At 36.7% G+C, this 22,399-nt stretch overlaps 1 protein-coding gene and 1 long non-coding RNA gene across 2 annotated transcripts in view; both read left to right on the top strand.

The window, feature by feature from the left end:
• Positions 1 to 22,399, top strand: part of LOC125777750 (uncharacterized) — a 207,735-nt gene that overhangs the window by 171,157 nt on the left and 14,179 nt on the right. The gene's annotated exons all lie outside the window — the stretch shown is intronic.
• Positions 9,779 to 22,399, top strand: part of LOC125777757 (uncharacterized) — a 32,390-nt gene continuing 19,769 nt past the window's right edge. Inside the window, exon 1 of the long non-coding RNA XR_007422383.1 lies at positions 9,779 to 9,932. This is a non-coding gene — a long non-coding RNA (uncharacterized LOC125777757). The remainder of the gene's footprint in view (positions 9,933 to 22,399) is intronic.

Genomic DNA, 22,399 nt, shown 5'->3' with positions numbered 1-22,399 from the left:
AGTTTTGAAATGCGAACACGACACAAATTGCTTCTTGACGTTAACGGTAAACAAGCGCTATTAGACATTCTCCAAAAATGTAATGAGTGCAAAGAGAACGGCAAAACGGAAAGATCTTTGGGATGTGGGTGATTGCTTTTCGTTTAATGTTTGTATACCATACATATATTTGTGGATAACTAGCTCCATACGGAAATTTTAAGATTGTCAAGTTGCTAGAAAATAGGCGATAAAGCAGGAGATATAAATCTTTCCTGTTGCATGCGCTGCACCACCATTATACCATGCACCCATGTAGATGTACTCAGAACTGTGAGCGGTGAGCAGAACTTTTTTAGCCATGGACATAGGAACGTTACAACAAAGCACAGAAACACTTATATAGGCATGTATAAACTGTTGGGCCACATATGCTTTCATATTGTATCCTAATATTGTTTGTCTGTTTGTTTCCTTTGGTTGTTATTTCCATAATCAAACTAGAGATATATTGGTCTTGTTTAAACTGGTATTAAACTCTGTATACTTTTCTTTCTTTTGGAGTAAAAATCAAACAGTCAGTTTTCTAGTTGTTAGATCTTGTTTTTTTTTAACTGTTTCTTAAAATTTTTTTTTAACTTTTCTCGGTTCATTCCTCAAACATGGCGCTCTGAATGACGGTTGAGCAGACTTGATTACTTAAACTGTCACCGCCACAGTCTCTGAAGTCCAACGAGATAAAGGCTGAAGATGTTCACTTACATATTTCAAAGTAGCAGCCTCTTACAAAAACTCTTCGCTAAAATAACAAAAACCTCACTTATTCATGCAATTGACCCAAATTCAAAAAAATATGTACACGAGAAATCACAGTCCATTTTAAGCATTTCATGTTTATATCCGTACATTAATAAGCAATTTGTTTGTTTTCCATACGACAAATTTTCAATGGATTTTAGATCTAAGGACTGCGGTGGCCACTCCATTATTGACCCTAAACCACTCTTGTGTTTTTAGGTTCGTTGTCCTGCATAAATATCCACCTAAATGGCATATTGTCTTCAGCGTACTGTAGCATAAATTCTTGTAGTATTGCCACATAATAAAACAGTACAACAGCTAATCTAAAAAGGTCATAAAAAAAACTGACACATACGAACGCCAAACCCTTTGAGGGTTTTACTATACTGACCTAGTACCATCACCTTGACTTGGAATTTCTCACCCCCAGACAAAAATCCCAAAAATGTTCCACAGTGTAATCGGTTGCCTTCATAGTTCGGTGTATCCTATGCAGCGACCCCAGACCATTGTACATATGAAAGGGATCCCCAAAACATAATGTTTCCGCCAACATGTTTAACGCTTTTTATCGTGTACTTAGGGTTATAGGCATCATTATTCGGTCTTCTTACAAAATGGATACCTCAATCAGAATTAAATAAGTTGACTTTTGTTTCGTAACACCCGATAACGTTACGTCGTTTTTCTTTATGCCAAAGAACATGTCCTTCGACAAACTTAAGCTTTTGTTGCACGTTCTTTTTGAACAACATAGGCCCTTTTTTCGTGCTTCGGTTCTTCAGATTTTCCTTTATAAGTACTTTGCGGTTAGTTGATGGATCATGTAATCAAATCACATTTTATTGGTTTTGACGAAATGAATGGATTTTTCTTAACATAGCAAACTATATTTTATTTGACAAACAACGCTCCTGTCGCGCATTTCAATCTGCGAAACCCATTTTACTGCTTGTTTAAAAAGTGTTTTGGAATCATTCAGTAAATTCGCTACTTTTCTGTCGAAATTTCATTGTTTCACTCAATAATTAATGAGTTCTCAAGTTTTCGGATCGCAGTGCTTATTCTTTCCCATATCGATGCAATAAAACGAAGAACCGGGTTTCATCTGATAGATATTAAAACCAAAAGTATTATTTTTGCCTTATCTCTGCAAAAAAATTACGTTTTTGTAAAACTATTTTCCTTCCTGGTTTCTAAAAGCAAACTGTTTTTAAAAAGATAAAAAAATGCTGTTAACTGGCGGAAATTTTCATGACCTAGTACAATTTTATTCCTATTTTGTTTTTATGTATCCCTGTCCTCTATAGAGTCGTTTCCTTCAGGCATTTCCATATACAGTTCAAAAATGGAAGAAATCGGATAATAACCACGCCCACCTCCCATACAAAGGTTATGTTGAAAATCACTAAAAGTGCGTTAACCGACTAACAAAAAACGTCAGAAACACTAAATTTTCCGGAAGAAATGGCAGAAGGAAGCTGCACACAGGCTTTTTTTAAAAATTGAAAATGGGCGTGGCATTGCCCACTTATGGACCAAAAACCATATCTCAGGAACTACTCAACCGATTTCAATGAAATTTGGTATATAATATTTTCTTAACACCCTTATGACACGTACGAAATATGGGTGAAATCGGTTCACAACCACGCCTTCTTCCAATATAACGCTATTTTGAATTCCGTCTGATGCCTTCTCTGTATAATATACACATTAGGAACCAATGATGATAGCGGAATTAAACTTTACACAAATACGGTATTTTAGCTGAGGTATCCCTTGTGGAAAAATTGTCGTGATCGAACTATAACTTTTCAAGGTCCCTGATATCGAACACGAAGAACTCAGTGCCTAACCTAACCTAACCTAATTTTTCACCGAAAATATTGGTAAATCTCTTAGAATTTAATTCTAATTAATTTTACAGCAAAATAAAAAAATATGTAAATGACGGATAATGAAATCTCGATTATCACTTTATCATGCGAGAGTATAAAATGTTCGGTGACACCCGAACTTAGCCCTTCCTTACTTGTTTTTTACATAACTGTATATCTGAAACCACTGAAGCTGTATCAAGCAAGCTTTCAAAACACAAGTCTCTACAGCACGTCGTCATGCACTATAAAAATGGGTGAACAACTATATAGTACAACTTAAAAAAAAATCTTGAAAATATATACATACATATATATGTATGTAGACATGCAAGTATATGTATATTAGGGTGTCCATTATCCCATTATTTCCCAAGTATATTTCGCTCTAAAAAAGAGATCTCATGAAAATAAGCATTTTATTTTCAATTTACACCGTGCTCAACTACATTATAACATGACATTTTTTGATAAGTAAATTCACAACTTTCGGAGTGTGATATTCTAATACCAAAATTTGTCGCTCTACAAAAAAGTGGGAATAATATTTTCCATAGAACCTCTAAAGTTATACGCTGGTAAAGTTATGCCGCAAATATATTGAGCATTCATGCAAGTGATTTACATGAGTGCATTCTGTGTTGCTCATACGACATGGTGTACCAAATGAATATAGTACTTTGCGCATAATAATAAAGTAAAAAAATTACTCACACCATTTTTGTGAAACGGGGCTTATAGAAAAATGTATATGAATATTTCAAAAACAATCGATGTTATTTTTAAGAAAAAATAGAGAATATAAAATATAGAGCTTGATGAACTTGGAAATAACGGACACCCTAATATATATGTATATATAATATATATTTTTCACTTCAAAAGGCTGTTCCAATCGTAGTTATGCATTGATGTTCAAAACATAAATATGTAAATAGATGCTTATATAGTAGAATAGACTGAGACGGCTAAGGCTAATACATGCCCATAACTACAATAAAATAAGATTTAAAAATAAATTTCCGAAATGCATTTATGAATAATTCGGCATCATTTAAACTTCATTCTGAGAAAGCGAACTTCTCAAAATTTGTATAAATTTTATTTGAATCAATAAAATAAATACGCATAAAAATCGTTTATGGCGAGTTTCGTTACAACTTTCTATTTCATGTTTAGTAATTTTGGTATTTCCACTTCCAATTTCGCTTTAAATATATGAAAGGCTAGTTGCTGACATGAATAGTAATTTTGTATATAATTTTACTATAACTGTTAAAGCTAAAGGCATTGCTGATTATGCATAAAAGATTACATATCACCAAACATTCTACATATTACCAAATAATTCCTAGAAATCTACGCAGCGCTTTAATGCTCATCCACAATAATTTTCAATTGAAAAAGTTTCTGGGAAGGCAATAATTTGCATTTTTAATGGTTAAACAAATGTTAGAGATATAATCCTTTTTATTGCGAATGCATGTGAAAAGGAAGTAATAATTATATGTAATTATAGTTATCGGTTTCCGGTTATTTTAATTTTCTAATTTATTGCGATTATATGAGCTGTAAACCATTGACGTTAATTGGATAATTAGCTGAAATGAATATGTGCATAAATAATTGCCATATTTTTTATATTTGCCTGTATCTACGTTAAATGCATAATCCTCTTTACTGTGTAAATCTCTAAATTGTTATTGTTCCGTATTTATTTACATAATTAGGATTCAGCTATCATAAAGGAACATCTAAAACCATACTTTACATACATATTTTAAAGTTTGTAAGGATTAGTCAATTAAGTAAAGTCATATCGGAATGATACACAATACTCCTGATGCTAAGTTTATTAAGAAGACAAAATCAGTCAGGCATGCATTCTTCCGATAATAAAAGGTGTTTTCCAAAGTAAACAGGACATTTTGAATCTAGCACCCCCTGGTGGCGCCATCTATATGTCGACTGATGTGTTAGAATTTGCTATCTTTATCGATTGTCCAGTGAGAATTTCATGACATTGCGTTTTAAGTGTCAGTATGTTTGTGTTATCGATGCCAAAATGAGCTTCGAACAAAGAGCCAACATTAAATTTTGTTTTAAAATTGGTAAAACTTTCAAAATTGGTAAACGTTTCAATTGATGAAACAAGTTTATGGCGATGACTGCCTATCCTACAGGAGAGTACAGGATATAAATGACGATCAACATGTGGGCCAATCAAAATCCGTGATCACCGGAAATTCCATCGAAACTGTGTGAGAATTCATCAAAAATCAGCCGAAATCTTCATTGAAATTCATGGAAATGGAATTGAACATCTCCAAAACATCGAATTATCGCATTTTGACCCAATATTTGGGCTTACGAAAGGTGTGTGCATGGTTTGTTCCGCACAAATTAACTGACGACCAAACATCCCTCAGATCGATCGACGCTTGTAACCGATTATTTGACCAAAAATCACATTTTAACCATTAACCACTCCCCGTATTCACCTGATATTGCACCGTGTGACTTCTTTCTTTTCGGAAAAATGCATTTGCCTATGAAACGAAAGCGTTATGCAGACGTAGCGGGAATTCAAAAGACTTGCACTGGCATACTGGCAGCCATACCGGGCAAAGAGTTAAAACACTCGTTCGACATGCTTTTGGACCGTGCAAAAAACTGTATTGAAGACTAAGGAGATTATGCTGCCGGGTTTCTATACTGTTGTGGAATGAAACTTCTTTACTTTCGTTAATCGCTGATGAGATAGCAACCTTCAGAATGTCAGAAGCTCAAAAGTTTAATTAATTTTTTTTAAGGTCGAAGGTTGACATTTCATGATAGTTAGATGAACTTTCCCACCAGACGAAAAGCTAACTATTATGCTTAGCAAAGTTACCAGAAAAATTCGATTCAGTGAAATTTTTAAAATACTCAAGCACCCAATTTCCAAAGGTTTAAAACATTGAACTCAGATCGAGATCACCGTACGACAACTACGATCTTGAGGCTTTGATGTCACAAAATCTCTATTAATAATATTATATTAACGAAAGGCTGTTTGTTGGCTGATGTCACTTGAAGGGCTATGCAAAAAGAGCCCATATTCTCGAAGAAAACTTGACCAGTTCTCACGTTTCAACTAATCCTATTAAATTCGTAATTATATCAGGATCATGAAGGTATACTTACAGCAAAAGTACTCTTACTCCTACCGACAGGTATGGTTATCTCTTATAGAAAGTTTTTAACCCTTAGTAGTAGTCAGTACGAGTATGGGTAGCTACAGACAAGTATGGCGATGCTAAGGCTAAAATGTGCTATAATTCAGGCGTCTTGTTATAGAGACATCAAAATTTACCAGTGTCTAGAATAAAATAAAAAAGGCTGAAAAAAGTTAGTGCTTATTCAGTTAAAAATAATTTTTATAACTAAATTAAGGTAGTTTCCACACTTGAATTCGCTTAGAAACTTTGATTCATCATAAACAAAGGAAAAAGTTGCAGATCATTGAAAACTTGCTTCATCCGATGAATTTAAAAATATCTTTGTGATATAGAGGAGTTAAGACACTTGTGGCAAATGCTAGCAGAGGCTAAAACTTTCATAAAGATATTACCAAAATAAGTCTTGAGGAAAAGGTGAAAAATATGACATGACTACTAAACAAACATATTCTTGCACAGCAGCATCGAAATCATAATCTTTTTGGTTCCCGTCTCAATAATGTCTATCTCTAATGTTCAAGCGATGATTTCTTAACCAGCTGCCACCAAAACAACAGCTATTTGCGATTTGACGGCAACGCATACCATTTTCTATCGCAGAAATAAGAGGAAAACACACAACCTGCAAAGCTGATGGAATGTGAGACACTATTTTATTATTATTATTATTATTATTTTTTATATTTCAATTTATGGCTCTATATGCCATGCTACGCACTATATTCTACTAGCTAATTTCGCTTTTAAGCCCACTTCAGCTCTCCAACTCCACTTCTGGCACAAAAGTGTTTTATTTGTTTCACTGGAATTTAAGTAATCATAGCCTTGTCCGATTTTCCAATTCTTGAGGGTATATTGAAATTTCAGCATCTTACACCGAACATTTATTTGCATTTTATTATATACTCGTACTTAGATATGTAGCCAATTTCCAGGACACTTTTTAACCGCATTCGTTTGTGTCTAGACTACTCGGTGGCGATGTCGACGGCGGTTAGGCATTATATTCCCGCTCGCCGTCTTATTTTCACCAGCCAGTTTGTTATGCGGTCATTTGTGGACGGCAAATAGCACCACAGACAATTTCATATCGAAATCGAGTTAACATGCTGCTGCTTGTCGTGCTTTATTGCTCGGTCACGCCCGATTGACGGCAACACTTGATAAATTGTTCAATTGACACCCAAATCACATCGGTTCGCTATTATTTCGTGCCCGCCAAGCGCATTTTATTGACATTCAAGTACAATTGCTGACATATGTTCATTGTAAATTGACTTTTACTATTTTGGGGCAAAGGCTCTTCCGCAGAAGTTTCAGATTCAGTATATTATTTTCAGCTTAGTTTTTGTATATAGGATAAAACCGAGTTATTTGACCGAGCTCGAGAGTGAAATTGTTCTAGTTTCGCTCTATTTTTGAAGACGTCTTCCAATGCTTCTGGAGTTTTCGTAAACTTTTTTGAGCGCTAATGTCATTATGCTCGGCAGCATGATACTCACTATGACTCCAGCTGTCTCGTGCGACATCGTACGGAATGCACTGCTTCCGTTTTTAGGGTTATTCTAGCTTCTCAGCCATTAGCCAGCCCTTTATCCTTAACGCGGTATCTTTAATTTTTTTTTCCTATCACAGTTACCGCAACATCATCAGCATGCTCGATAATTTGGGTTCTCTTTCCAATTGATTAACGCTTTAATCGAGCAAACACCAGTTAAATGATAAATTAACTTCTGAGCGAAAAGTAGCAAACAAAATTATTGCTAAATACACACACCATATTTTTGAGGTTCGGAGCAGTATAACTTTTCATAGCTATTGAAATTATACCTGATTATTCTAATGTTTGCTAATACCAAAGGTTACTCATACGTCATGCTGCCTTTAATATACTTTTCAGCGCTAGCTACCTGAGGTTACTCATACGCAGTGTTTTTACTGAATATTTGTTGTGAGGTTTCTATTGCGACCTCATAACATATATATTAATAGGTTTTGACTTAAAATGCTTTAATAAAATTTCGGCAAATAATTCTGTAGAGTACTTGGCATATTAGCGAAGTTTCCCAAAAAAAGTTCCGAAATGCATTAAAATATTAGGTTGTCAAAAAAGTCTTGCGATATTTTTATTGAATCAATTCGTGTGGCACCCATACATCGAGCTTCTTAGTGACTCCAAGCTTCTTCAAATGGTTTATAACGGTTTGATGACTACTATGCCGGTCTCTTTCGACCAATTCAGCGATTTTATCGCAATTTTCGGCGACAGGCCTTCCGGAGCGTGGCGCATCTTCGACCACCTCTACACTAGAACGAACACGTTGAAACCATCGTTGTGCGGTGGAATGAAAACTGTATCGGGTCCATAAACTGCACAAATTTTATAGGTGGCTTGAGATGCAGTTTTGCCTTTATCGTAGTAGTACTGTAAAATATCCAGAATTTTCTCTTTATTTTGCTCCATGTTTGCGACGCTATAACTCACGAACGACTTAAAAGAAACGACAATCAATCAAACACGTGTTAGCGCGTGAAATGAGCATTCCAAAAAGCGATGCGAAGAATAAATTTAGAACTACGCGCTTTCAGCGCCAACTAGCAATACTTTTTTGACAACCCAATATGTCTCCCTCTTTTTCTGTTCGCTAAGTAGTGTGTGCATTCGTATTGAATAATATGGATGGTTTTTTGGAGCTACACCGAAGCAGAAGCAATCGTGTCATTTAAACATACAGTGGGGAGCAAAAACTACTTCAAGATTGTGCTTCGTGTCTTTATATCTGCATAAGTGTAAAAGTAGCAAAAAACTCTCTTTAGTTGATGTTCAATTCCGAATAAAATGGTTAATAATATAAAAAAATAAAATATCGAATTCTAAGAAAAAGACAAATAAAACAAAACAACTGATATGTAATCAATTTAACACGTTACAAAAATTTTCAGAAAATAGAAGATTTTATTTTCTTAACGGGAGCATCGCATGCGATGGTTTCAAAAAATTTTTTTTTAAAAGTCCAATCTAGACCTTTCATAGGATATGCTGGAAATTTTTGGTAATTGAATATGGTTGGAAAATTTCAACAGTGAGATAGTAGAGTATTAAGAAGGCCGACTACTGAATTTTCAAACGTGCTTTCTTCGAAACTATACTTTTTAAGCTTGAGGCAATCACTTTAAAATTTTCACATGTGGCTTCATCAATTTACGGTTAGAAAAAAGTCAAACAAACTGTAAGTGAGTGTATCAATGAAATCCAAACTTAATATAACCCTGTTCAGGGTATAAAAACTTACCAATAATAAAACAATGAGAAAACAAATATACACTTGTATATGCCACATGTGCAGTTTTTCTTGCGAAAGAGAGATGTGCACTATATTATCATGTTTTGCTACGGCTGATTCTCCAAAAACGCAAATCTCCATATACAAATGTATAAATGTTTCTGAGCACAAAATGAATGGCGAAAACTTCTGCTTATGCTGCAACATGGTGTCCGGAGATGCTCTGCACATAATGATCCGCAAATTGGCCTGACTTCGTTTCCAAGTTTCTGCAATTCCGCAATTGTATGGTCCATTTAACAAGCAACCGAACACATTTTTTTTTTTAATTTACTCAATTTTTGTTAGTGGCCATTGTGGTTTTCATGCTATTCGCTTTGGTACTAAAAGGACAATAAATATTGTGTCAATGTGAGGACTCTGTTTGGTGTAAACAATTTTGGATTAGCTCTTTCGAATAATGGTGAATAAGAGTGTACAGCTGCTGGCGTATGGCAATGATATAGATATTATCAGCCTCAACACGCGCCGTTAGTTCTGCTTTCTCTAGATTGAACAAGGTCCTCTCTCGACGATCAAAAAACAAACTCTATTATTTCCGTCCTTCTATAGGGTGATTTTTTAAGAGCTTGATAACTTTTTTTAAAAAAAAAACGCATAAAATTTGCAAAATCTCATCGGTTCTTTCTTTGAAACGTTAGATTGGTTCATGACATTTACTTTTTGAAGATAATTTCATTTAAATGTTGACCGCGGCTGCGTCTTAGGTGGTTCATTCGGAAAGTCCAATTTTGGGCAACTTTTTCGAGCATTTCGGCCGGAATAGCCCGAATTTCTTCGGAAATGTTGTCTTCCAAAGCTGGAATAGTTGCTGGCTTATTTCTGTAGACTTTATACTTGACGTAGCCCCACAAAAAATAGTCTAAAGGCGTTAAATCGCATGATCTTGGTGGCCAACTTACGGGTCCATTTCTTGAGATGAATTGTTGTCCGAAGTTTTCCCTCAAAATGGCCATAGAATCGCGAGCTGTGTGGCATGTAGCGCCATCTTGTTGAAACCACATGTCAACCAAGTTCAGTTCTTCCATTTTTGGCAACAAAAAGTTTGTTAGCATCGAACGATAGCGATCGCCATTCACCGTAACGTTGCGTCCAACAGCATCTTTGAAAAAATACGGTCCAATGATTCCACCAGCGTACAAACCACACCAAACAGTGCATTTTTCGGGATGCATGGGCAGTTCTTGAACGGCTTCTGGTTGCTCTTCACCCCAAATGCGGCAATTTTGCTTATTTACGTAGCCATTCAACCAGAAATGAGCCTCATCGCTGAACAAAATTTGTCCGAAAAAAAAAAAAAAACCGAACACTGATTTTGGTAATAAAATTCAATGATTTGCAAGCGTTGCTCGTTAGTAAGTCTATTCATGATGAAATGTCAAAGCATACTGAGCATCTTTCTCTTTGACACCATGTCTGAAATCCCACGTGATCTGTCAAATACTAATGCATGAAAATCCTAACCTCAAAAAAATCACCCGTTATATGTTGCAGAGGCTTGAACGATGACAACAACCGATGAGTCGACGTTACGAGTTTTCAAGAGAAAGGTCCTGCGCAAGATTTATGGTCCTGTGCGCTTTGGCCACGGCGAATATCGCATTCGATGGAACGATGAGCTGTACGAGATATATGACGACATTGAAATAGTTCAGCGAATTAAAATACACCGGCTACGCTGGCTAGGTGATATTGTACGTATGGACGAAAGCACTCCAGCTCTGAAAGTATTCGACGCTGTACCCGCCGGGGGAAGCAGAAAAAGAGGAAGACCTCCACTTCTTTGGAAGGACCAGGAGGTCTTCTGATCCGGCTTCGCTTGGAATATCAAATTGGCGCCACGGAGCGAAAAGACGAGACGGCTGGCGCGCTGTTGTTAACTTGGCTATAATCGCGTAAGCGGTGTCTCCGCCAATATAGAAAAAGAAAAAGCTTTCAATAATGGGTAATGTCTCATCTCTATGAGTTTGCTCTATGAGCGGCCAGTCCAATAAGTATAAGGAACGGCGTGATGTTAAAATTAAAAAAATCATTGAAATTTGGTCAAATGGAATTATGATTTGTTAAAATGTTATATCTCCACCCTTCTGCGCCAATTTTCGACGACCCAGTGCAACATTTCAGCCGGAATGTTGGCTATAGTGCGCTAAATGTTGTCTTCGAGCTCCTCGACTATTGCCAGTTAATTGGCGTAAGCCTTTGCTTGAAAATACCCCCTGAAGATAATCTAGAGGCATTAAGTCGCATGTTCCTGCCAGGCGTTTGACTGGTTAATTTCTCGAAATTATCAAGCCGCCAAACCTTTGCACGCAATATTTTTACGTGAAACATGAGGCAGCGCAGCTTTTCTTGGAAATAGAGATCGTCCGCATCATTTCTCCAAATCCGGGAACAAAGTCGGTTAACATCGTGTTACAATGCTCGCTATTGCTGGTAATGACATTTTCTATCTCATTTCGAAATAAATAAGGTCCGATGATGCCGCCATATATCAATCCGCACCAAATGATCCAAATAGCAACAATTTGGCTTGTGGGTTGGTGTACCGATTCTTGTTTTAGAGAGGAAAAATCCTTCAGTGTACACCAAAGAGTCAAAGAGTACTATAATTATGTGAGCAGCCGAAATATTCCTTTATTGACGACCTCCTGTCTTTTACTTTTAGATAAATCTCCAACCAGACAAAAGTAAGGAGATGTTAATTTCTTATTAAGGGTTATGAGACTTAACTGGCTTGGATAAGAAAACTGAAACATCAACTAGTCAACAAGTCAACAGTGATACCATTTTTAATGAAGTACCACATTGGAAACACAAATACTTTGTTAAATTTTTGTTCGACGTTAGCTCGAAAGCTTCCTATGTTGTAACAATGGCAGCATAAATACTACAACAACGCAGGTATTCTCCAGCAGACATCAGAAATTCGGGTTCGTAGTTTGGTCTGTGGGTAGTTCAAATATTATGAAGTTTTTTTCCAATTTAAGTTTCTTGCTAAAGTACACAACCTTGGGCAATTCTACTTTTGGATGACAGAACGCAACAATAATATGTATAAAAGAGGACATCTTAAGCTTTAGATGTGTGCATGCCAGGGAACGCTTTAACGAAATTCGGTTAGTGTGCTATAGTGGTATGAAAGGTCCAAACCCCAAAGAAAAATGCGAATACATTCTGTGGTTCTATACGCCATCACACGGTCGCATGAGGTCGTGCGGTAATTATCACATCTGATGATGACAGTGAATCGTTAAGTAATACGGAGACACAAATAACTTGGCGGCTGCCGCGTACACGCTGCTTCGTATCTCCATCGATGCCGAACATGCATACAAACACTGCACTTTAACACTTGTTCGCATAGGTTGAGGTGAAGATGGCATCGCAAATATTGACACGAATGTTAATTACATTTTCATCATAAAGTAAACAGTAAAAGCACAACAACAAATTAAATAATCGAGCAAATAAAAGCAAGCTACTCTCAAAACGAAAAACAAAGACAAATAAGAGACGAAAACAAAAGTGACCCAACATTAACTTACACACCCAACCATCACTTGATTGCTTTCTTTACTCATTTGTTTGGAGTCTCGCTGTGGTGGCAACGTCAACGAAGGCGTTTGCAGCAAGAACACAATTATTGTAATATTGATTGCCAAGCACAGTACTGGTCATGTCTTGTGGTGTACATATGTATATACAGTAGGAGTTATTGCTCGGCGATGCCGTCAAGGTCGAGACATATGATCAAGTACAAATATCACTTGTCGGCTTGGTGCGCTTTTATGTCAGCTTTTGAGAGCGAGAAAAGCATGCCGTTATTTAGTATTGTTGAATAGCAGGGTTTGAGTTATAAAACTCGTATTAGTTGTCTCACGCTTGAGTTTTTGAACTATTCTCAAGTATCCAATATCAATATCGACTGGGTCTGTTAGTCGCCTCTCTGCAATAAAGTAAAGGTTTTTTAAAAGCTGAATATTCTTGAGTCCACCACATGTACTGAGCGCTCAGCTTTGAGAGGGTATTTGCGGTTCGATCTAATTTTATTCTTTCAATAAATATCTCCTAGAACAAATCGCTTCAGAATATTCTTAAACTTTTGATTTTCGAGGCTAATGTAACGGGTGATTTTTTTGAGGTTAGGATTTTCATGCATTAGTATTTGACAGATCACGTGGGATTTCAGACATGGTGTCAAAGAGAAAGATGCTCAGTATGCTTTGACATTTCATCATGAATAGACTTACTAACGAGCAACGCTTGCAAATCATTGAATTTTATTACCAAAATCAGTGTTCGGTTTTTTTTTTTTTCGGACAAATTTTGTTCAGCGATGAGGCTCATTTCTGGTTGAATGGCTACGTAAATAAGCAAAATTGCCGCATTTGGGGTGAAGAGCAACCAGAAGCCGTACAAGAACTGCCCATGCATCCCGAAAAATGCACTGTTTGGTGTGGTTTGTACGCTGGTGGAATCATTGGACCGTATTTTTTCAAAGATGCTGTTGGACGCAACGTTACGGTGAATGGCGATCGCTATCGTTCGATGCTAACAAACTTTTTGTTGCCAAAAATGGAAGAACTGAACTTGGTTGACATGTGGTTTCAACAAGATGGCGCTACATGCCACACAGCTCGCGATTCTATGGCCATTTTGAGGGAAAACTTCGGACAACAATTCATCTCAAGAAATGGACCCGTAAGTTGGCCACCAAGATCATGCGATTTAACGCCTTTAGACTATTTTTTGTGGGGCTACGTCAAGTCTAAAGTCTACAGAAATAAGCCAGCAACTATTCCAGCTTTGGAAGACAACATTTCCGAAGAAATTCGGGCTATTCCGGCCGAAATGCTCGAAAAAGTTGCCCAAAATTGGACTTTCCGAATGGACCACCTAAGACGCAGCCGCGGTCAACATTTAAATGAAATTATCTTCAAAAAGTAAATGTCATGAACCAATCTAACGTTTCAAATAAAGAACCGATGAGATTTTGCAAATTTTATGCGTTTTTTTTTTTAAAAAAGTTATCAAGCTCTTAAAAAATCACCCTATATATATTACATCAATAGCCAAGCTGCAATTGCAATAAAACTATAATCTCGCATTGAATTGCGTCAGAGGATGTACTTAGAAACAGGGATGGAGTAAATATAGTGGCTGCCAGAAAGTGGCTTTATATATACCTTATATATATATATAAAAAAAAAAAAAATTATATATATAAAAAGGGCGTTCCGGGAAACGAAATATCTGATGAGATTGCTACAAGAGCCATCCGCTTGGCTACCGAACCAGTTTAAGGAATAATCAATTCACTAATACAATACACAATGAAATTGCATTAAGACCTAACAGACGGATCATGGGTGATATGAATTGTCTTAGGAGCATGCAGAATCGCCGAGTTCATGTGCAAGGGATTGAAAGGAAAATACGCATGCTTTTCACTCACACGGTCTCGTAAAGCCGGTTGTTGACCTAGTCACAGGTAATAATTTAATGACATAAAACATGAGTCTTAAGGCATTATTAAGGATGATACATGTAGAACGTACTGGAAGGTGGACATGAAGGAGACGCTGAAATACTTCCCATGTAGGTAGGTTAAAGTATAACGTGATAGCCAAAATATCGCAAAAAATTTTCCTAAAAAGTTTCTGTCGATTTAATTTCAGTATATCCTTTCCAAAGTATATTAAAGATATAAAGGTTACAAAAAATCCAAAAAAAAAAAACTTGACTGTATTTTTTTGTTATTGGTAAAGCGTTTATTTCTAGTAGAACATTTAAGAATAATAATAGCTCAAACACTTAAAACTAAGCGCCAAAATGTGGGCAACAGAAATTTGGCGGGTTGATAATTGCTTTTTGAAGGAAAAAAATGCAGTTGAAGCAAGACCTTTTTTTTGATGACGAGCTTCTGATCACTGTCTAAGTCCAGATGTGATGAAATGAGCTACAAGCAAAATGATTTCACTCCGAAGTCCAATCGACAGAGATGCGACTGAACTGCACACGATGAACCCGCGCCAAAGCATGGAAAAAGGCAACAGTCGGCGTGCAAGGTTATGGCGTCTATATTTTGGCATGTGATTCATTTTTTTTTTACTACCTTGAAAAAGAATGACCATCAATATCGACTATTACATAGTGCTATGGTACTGTTTATATTTCGAAAAGTGCCCGCATTTGAAGAAAAATAAAGTGCTCTTTCACCAAGTGTACCGTTGCTTAAGTCAGTGAAAACGATGCTAATAATCCTTGAATTACTTCAGCATCTACCTCTGTTCTCAAATCTGAAGAGAATGCTTGCTAGGAAAAAGTTTCGTTTAATACAATCGCCGAAACTAGAGCCTATTTTAAAGCAAAGTACAAATCGTATTAAGCAAGTGATATCCAAAAACAGGTGGGTGGTTATAACCAGTGTATCATCCTGGAATGAAACTTTGTTGAAAAAGAAAAAAGAGAATGAATTTGGTCAAATGTGTTTTACTCTGATAGGCCATTTTTATCTCATAAGATATCCTCACAAAATTTGGCGTGGAGAACTGTTTAAGACAATGGTACAATCTTCGGAGAAACTGTACACTATACCATAGAGTTGTCACATAAACTGAAACTGGACTAAATGATTGGAATCAGCTTTTCAACCGCAGTTTGCTGTCTTGTTTTTGTTTTTACATTTTGTGCTATATTTTTAATTAGGAATACACTCGTGCTGAATTTCGAAAATTTAACTGTTCTTTACGTTCTCTGTAAGTTTAATCGTTTGCTCAAAATTCTTCACATTTTGCGAAGCTCACGTCTCTTCAGTAGTTGAGGCATGTTAACGCAAATTTTCATCCTGATCTAAGTTTTGTACGAGTACACTTTTATCGTTTTTATTACGAAAAATTACAGGCTACTCATTCTATAAATTCTATATGTTTCCTTTATTGTGAGTACACAGGTTTTGCACAAAAAGCTTATTACACGTATATATTACCGTAAGCGTAGTTACGGTAAAAGAAACTGCTGACTAAAAGCGAGGGAATACTTTCAAAGCTTGCTATGGCGCATGCGCAAAGCAAAGTACCGTATGTTGTGAATTATGAAAGCCTTACACTTGTGTACTACATGCTACAGCTGTTGAAATGAACATTTTAAGCAAATGGTTGTTTGTCTTCTTACATACTTGTATATACCACTGGACATATTTATACTTGTATATATGTTTTTAGTTATTAGTATGTATTAGGTGAGCATGAGGCACAGTTTTCGTCACGCCACGTTGCCTGTCTGCTCCAACAACAAAGTCAAACCCCCAGCGTTGCATGCAACTTGTTGCAAGAAAACGTGTTGTGTTTTGAATTTAACATATGTATAGTTAGTGAACATATAACGGTACAAAGTGTTAACTAAACAAGTTCGTTTGGCTGAGCGTTGCAAAAATTTGTTGTTGGAGTAGGTCGCGAATATGCTCGTCGTCGGCTTTATGGTGTATATTTGAATAGACGGTATATTTGAAAACACATTGACACATTCGCAATGCAGTCAGTTTCGTAGTAAGCAGCAACGCGTACGTTTGCCGGAAGCGGAAATCAGCGATTAAATAGTTGGAAATATTAAGACGAAATCTGAAAAAAATATCAATATATTACTCAAACACTTCTTACGTAAAAAAGTAGTGATTTTTTCTTTTTTCGTGATTTTTTTTTCGTAATATTAAATAAATTAAAAAAAAAGCTTTTGTAAAAAATTATTTTTCAAAAGTAAAAAGTAAAAAATATTAATAAAGTACTTTTGTGTAAATAAACAACAATAAAATGTGTGTGATGCTGTACTGTTTTGTGTTTGAATATTAAATCATTGGTTGCATTATGGGGTGCGAAAAAAAATAACGGAAATCAGTGAAATGTGAAAATTTCCGCTGTGGACGCAGCGCCGCAAAGGACAAGCGCTGACCTACTCACGCTTAGTGTTACAGCTGTCCTACTACAATCATGATGGCGGTGATGATGCTGTTTCCGCGTGTGTGTGTATGATTGTGATGCGCACTTGGCGACAGTCAGCCAGTCGGTCGGCCAAGCACATATAATGGACGGCCGAGTGTCGCTTACAAAGAATTGAACTTGCTGTCTATAAATTACGCGTTCGCTTTGTGTGTGACTGTGTATATATGTATGTGCGTGTAAGCGTGCACGACATTAAGCGAGAGTGCTGAGCATTGCCAAATGAAGCCAAACGACCCACTTGGCCGCGCTTACTGCGCTATATTTGTGCTGGCATGCGTGGCATATTGTGCGGCTCACATATATTAAAATGTGTGTGTGTGTACTTGAATGTGCTTGTAGGTTATGGGCATATATTCATAAGCTGCAGGATGTTGTCGTCAATTTCCTTTATTTTTCAGTCTCTTTAACCCTTACTTGGCGCTTGTTATTGCTTCTTAGCGCCGCTGTTGCCTATATTTAGGCGCATACGCTTGTTTATTAGGGTAAAATGCCACGTGCGCGGCACATGAAAGCATAAATTGCACACACATGCATACATTCTTGCATGTGGGCAATCGCACCAGCAGATATTTGCCGGATATCCTTTTGGACCTAAAACGTTTAATTAAGTACGGTTTACGTAACGGTTTAATTGCCACTTCAAAGCGTAAAAAATATATTGGGGTTATTTATATTAGCGGCGATACAAAGTTAATGAGTTTGTAATTATAACCGTCAGATTCAGAGGTTTTTTTTTTAATGTGGAAATTGATGTAAGACTTTAAATTTACTCCACGTTATGTACAAAACGCTGTGGTACTTACTCATTTACAAAAAATGAGTCTGAGCTGTTCCGGTACTTTATTATTGCCTTCTAAGTTCGATGGCATCTCTTTTTAGAAATATATCACATTTGTGCTTTGAGATCTGAGAACAAGAAATAGTCCCTGAGGTTCATGTCTGGAGAATACGGTGGATCTAGAAGCAATTTAAGCTCAAGTCATACATTTTTTCCGTCGTTTTCACTGACTTACGACACGGTGCATTGCCCTGGTGAGACAGCACTTTTTTTAAATGCGGCCCTTTTTCGGCAATTTCGCCTTGAAACGGTCCTTATGCATAGTCGCTTTTGCTGGTATTTCTCTTTTCAGGGTATTCAATGAAAATAATTACATGCGCATCCCAAAATACTGACGCCATAACCTTGTCAACCGACTGTTGCGTTTTTCCATGCTTTGGCGCGGGTTCATCGTGTCCAGTCCTCTTGGATGATTGTCGATTGGACTACAGAGTGAAACAGTGAAGCCATGTTTCATCCATTGTCACATTGTGAACGTTAAACCTCGGGTTTATTATGCTTGAACACCTCTAAACACTGCTCCGAATCATCAACTTATCATTATTTTTTGTCAATAGTGAGATCGCGCGGTATCCACTTTGCACAAAGCTTTCTTATATCCAAATATTCGTCAATTATATGACCTACACATTCATTTCATACCTTTAAAGTGCCTGCTAGCTCGAACATATCCAGTTCACGGCCATCCAAAATAATTTTGTGGACTTTTTTCATGTTTTCGGAAATAACAACTTCGATTTCCTAATTTTTATTAATTTTTTTACAATAAAAAAGTTGCTTAACACATAATGACATAATTCACAAACAGCTGTCAAATTTATAAAATACAAATATATATATAAAGGGTGATTTTTTAAGAGCTTGATAGCTTGAGCTCGTTTTTTAAAAAAAAACGCATAAAATTTGCAAAATCTCATCGGTTCTTTATTTGAAACGTTAGATTGGTTCATGACATTTACTTTTTGAAGATAATTTCATTTAAATGTTGACCGCGGCTGCGTCTTAGGTGGTCCATTCGGAAAGTCCAATTTTGGGCAACTTTTTCGAGCATTTCGGCCGGAATAGCCCGAATTTCTTCGGAAATGTTGTCTTCCAAAGCTGGAATAGTTGCTGGCTTATTTCTGTAGACTTTAGACTTGACGTAGCCCCACAAAAAATAGTCTAAAGGCGTTAAATTCGCATGATCTTGGTGGCCAACTTACGGGTCCATTTCTTGAGATGAATTGTTGTCCGAAGTTTTCCCTCAAAATGGCCATAGAATCGCGAGCTGTGTGGCATGTAGCGCCATCTTGTTGAAACCACATGTCAACCAAGTTCAGTTCTTCCATTTTTGGCAACAAAAAGTTTGTTAGCATCGAACGATAGCGATCGCCATTCACCGTAACGTTGCGTCCAACAGCATCTTTGAAAAAATACGGTCCAATGATTCCACCAGCGTACAAACCACACCAAACAGTGCATTTTTCGGGATGCATGGGCAGTTCTTGAACGGCTTCTGGTTGCTCTTCACCCCAAATGCGGCAATTTTGCTTATTTACGTAGCCATTCAACCAGAAATGAGCCTCATCGCTGAACAAAATTTGTCGGACGTAAAGCGCGAAACACATTTCGAACCGAACACTGATTTTGGTAATAAAATTCAATGATTTGCAAGCGTTGCTCGTTAGTAAGTCTATTCATGATGAAATGTCAAAGCATACTGAGCATCTTTCTCTTTGACACCATGTCTGAAATCCCACGTGATCTGTTAAATACTAATGCATGAAAATCCTAACCTCAAAAAAATCACCCGTTATATATTTAATTGGAACAGTTGCGGTGACATGAAAAATTATTTTTTTTTGTTAGCAGTGGTTGTCGATAATGTCATGAGAGTCGTGAGAGAATCGAGTCTTAGAAAGGAAATTGTCGTGAAAGCATATATGAGCCCTTAAGATCTTCAATAAAGCTAATGCATCCTTCCAACGGCACCCCCTGCATTCTTTCACTGCAAAACCCATACCGCACAACTCGTACGAACTTCAGTCTCACAGTTTATTACGCTCTTTTCTTTTGTTGTGATCTTGTTTTTCTTTTTCCCCCTTTCATGACTGCTGTCAGAACGATGAGTGGTCAATTTAAAGTTTCACTGTTTTTCTTATTTTACAGCACGCAATTCATAGCATCAATGGTGGCGTTAATGGACTATTGATGGGAGCACATAAGATGGGAGTATAAAATTATATATGTGTGTGTATACAGCAAGCACATTTATGTATTTTTCCCCCTTTGCGGCAATTTCAATGCGATTTTTAGTATTATTACTGTGCGTCGTTTAGCGTTACGTTCTCCCCTCTACCTCAGTGCTTCAATAAAAATGTATTGACGGTTTTACGGCGATTTGTGGTGCTTTGTTTATAGCTCTTACGATGCTCACATTCCAACTTCCAAGATACGCTTTTATAAATCGGTATATGTGTTTGTGTGTGCGACGGATTGTGTGTGTGTGTTAATCAATTTATTTCCTCGCTGGCAAAGGCTAAAATTATTGCCAACGCTTGTGCAGTGCGGCTGCATATGAGTGTGTGAAAATCGATTTCGGTGATTTGTTGAGTAATCAGTAGTGAATATATAAAACGCGGTTGTATAGAAAATCAATTTTGGAAAGTTTCGAAAAAAAAAATTTAAGTACGAAAAATTCATAAAAAATATTAAATTAGCTCACCGCATCATTTTTATTGCAGCTGCACCAACTGTGCATACCAAAATACCAGATAAAGAGAGTGTTTTGAAAATTTAGTACGAGTAATCAAAATATAAATATAACTGACGTATGTTGCCGTATATGAATGTACTTGAGTACGTGTGCCCGTAACTGGTATAACAAATGCAACTCATAATATACATACATGCACACTCATAAAAATGCTCATATTTACATAAACTAATGGTCTTAGTTGCTTTGGCAACCTAATCGGTTCTATAAACAGCTGTTACAGTTAGCGCTGCGCCATTACTGATACGATATTGCCCACGCGTTACACCAAATTATTAAATACCGGTGTATGGATGTGTAAGTGTGTGTTTGTAGTGTCGTCTTTAACACACGCAGCAGGGCAATTGTGTTAGGTCTGTCGCTAAACGTCATCATATCCTTCTCGCTAGCCATAAGCTCCTGCCAAGCGTTCGCACCACACAAAGCCGCATATCATTGCAAGTGGAGAGGCTTCTTTCCCTACCTCTTTAATAATATTATTATCTTCATTCTGGCCTCAAACGTCTGTTTGGTAAGTAAAATATTTTTCTCTTATCCCCACAGATTATGATACTATTCGTATTGCTTTAATAAAGGGTGTTTTTTTAGACATGTGATTTTCAAGAAGAAACAAAATGAATAAAATATTGGCCAAATATTTAGCTTTGTTATAAAGATAAAACAAACAAGAGAAGACGAATCATTGTGCACCATGACAATGCGAGCTCTCACACATCGGCTTAAACCAGCGCCTTTTTCGAATTGATAACTTCTTTTTATTCCCACACATCAAGAAAATAATACGTGGTCAACGATTTTCGTCGCCAGAAGATGCTGTTGAAGCATTCAAAAACCATGTTTTGGAGGTGTCTCCATCGGAGTGGAAAAAGTGCTTCGAAAATTGTTTTGAGCGCATGCAAAAATGTATAAATCTTGATGGAGAATATTTTGAAAAACAATAAAACCATTTCCGTTGATAAATATTCCTATTTTCATTATTAGGCCAGAAATATATATAGCAGCCCTCGTATTATGTTCTAGCATTTTCAAATCGCACGATCGGGGAGACCTACATACAGGCCCACGACAAGGATAACGCACTCACCAAAAGTTTTCTTCTTTAAATTGATTGTTTTGTTGGTTGTAGAGCATGTAGCATCGACTTGTTGAAACCAAAGGTGACTCACATCACCATGTTTCTACTCAGACACGAAAAAGCTTTTAATCCAGTTTCTACAGCATTCCTCATTGAGTGTGTCATTATGACCAGACTCATTTTTGACGAAATATTGTGCAATGATTCGCTTTGTGCATATAGGATACTAACACACTAAACAGTGATAGTAATGGCTTTTGGCTTCGGCGGTGAACAAAATTTTCTTGTTAAAATCGGCGATTATATCGACCGAATATAGGATGACTACGCGCAACATTTCCCGAAACCGAATCATTATTTTGATAATCAATTTAACGCACACCCTTTTCTCCCCAAGAAGCTTCTAACTTACCAGAACTGCCGATATTAGATAACTCTAACATATAGCTGCCATACAAAGTGAACGATCGGAATCAAATGCTTGTATAAGCAATTTTTTGCTTTGGCGA

This window comes from Bactrocera dorsalis, chromosome 3 (genome assembly GCF_023373825.1).
Source record: "Bactrocera dorsalis isolate Fly_Bdor chromosome 3, ASM2337382v1, whole genome shotgun sequence".
Lineage (NCBI taxonomy): Eukaryota > Metazoa > Arthropoda > Insecta > Diptera > Tephritidae > Bactrocera > Bactrocera dorsalis.
The sequence above is the reverse complement of the archived record's forward strand: the minus strand, read 5'-3'. Positions and strand labels throughout refer to the sequence as shown.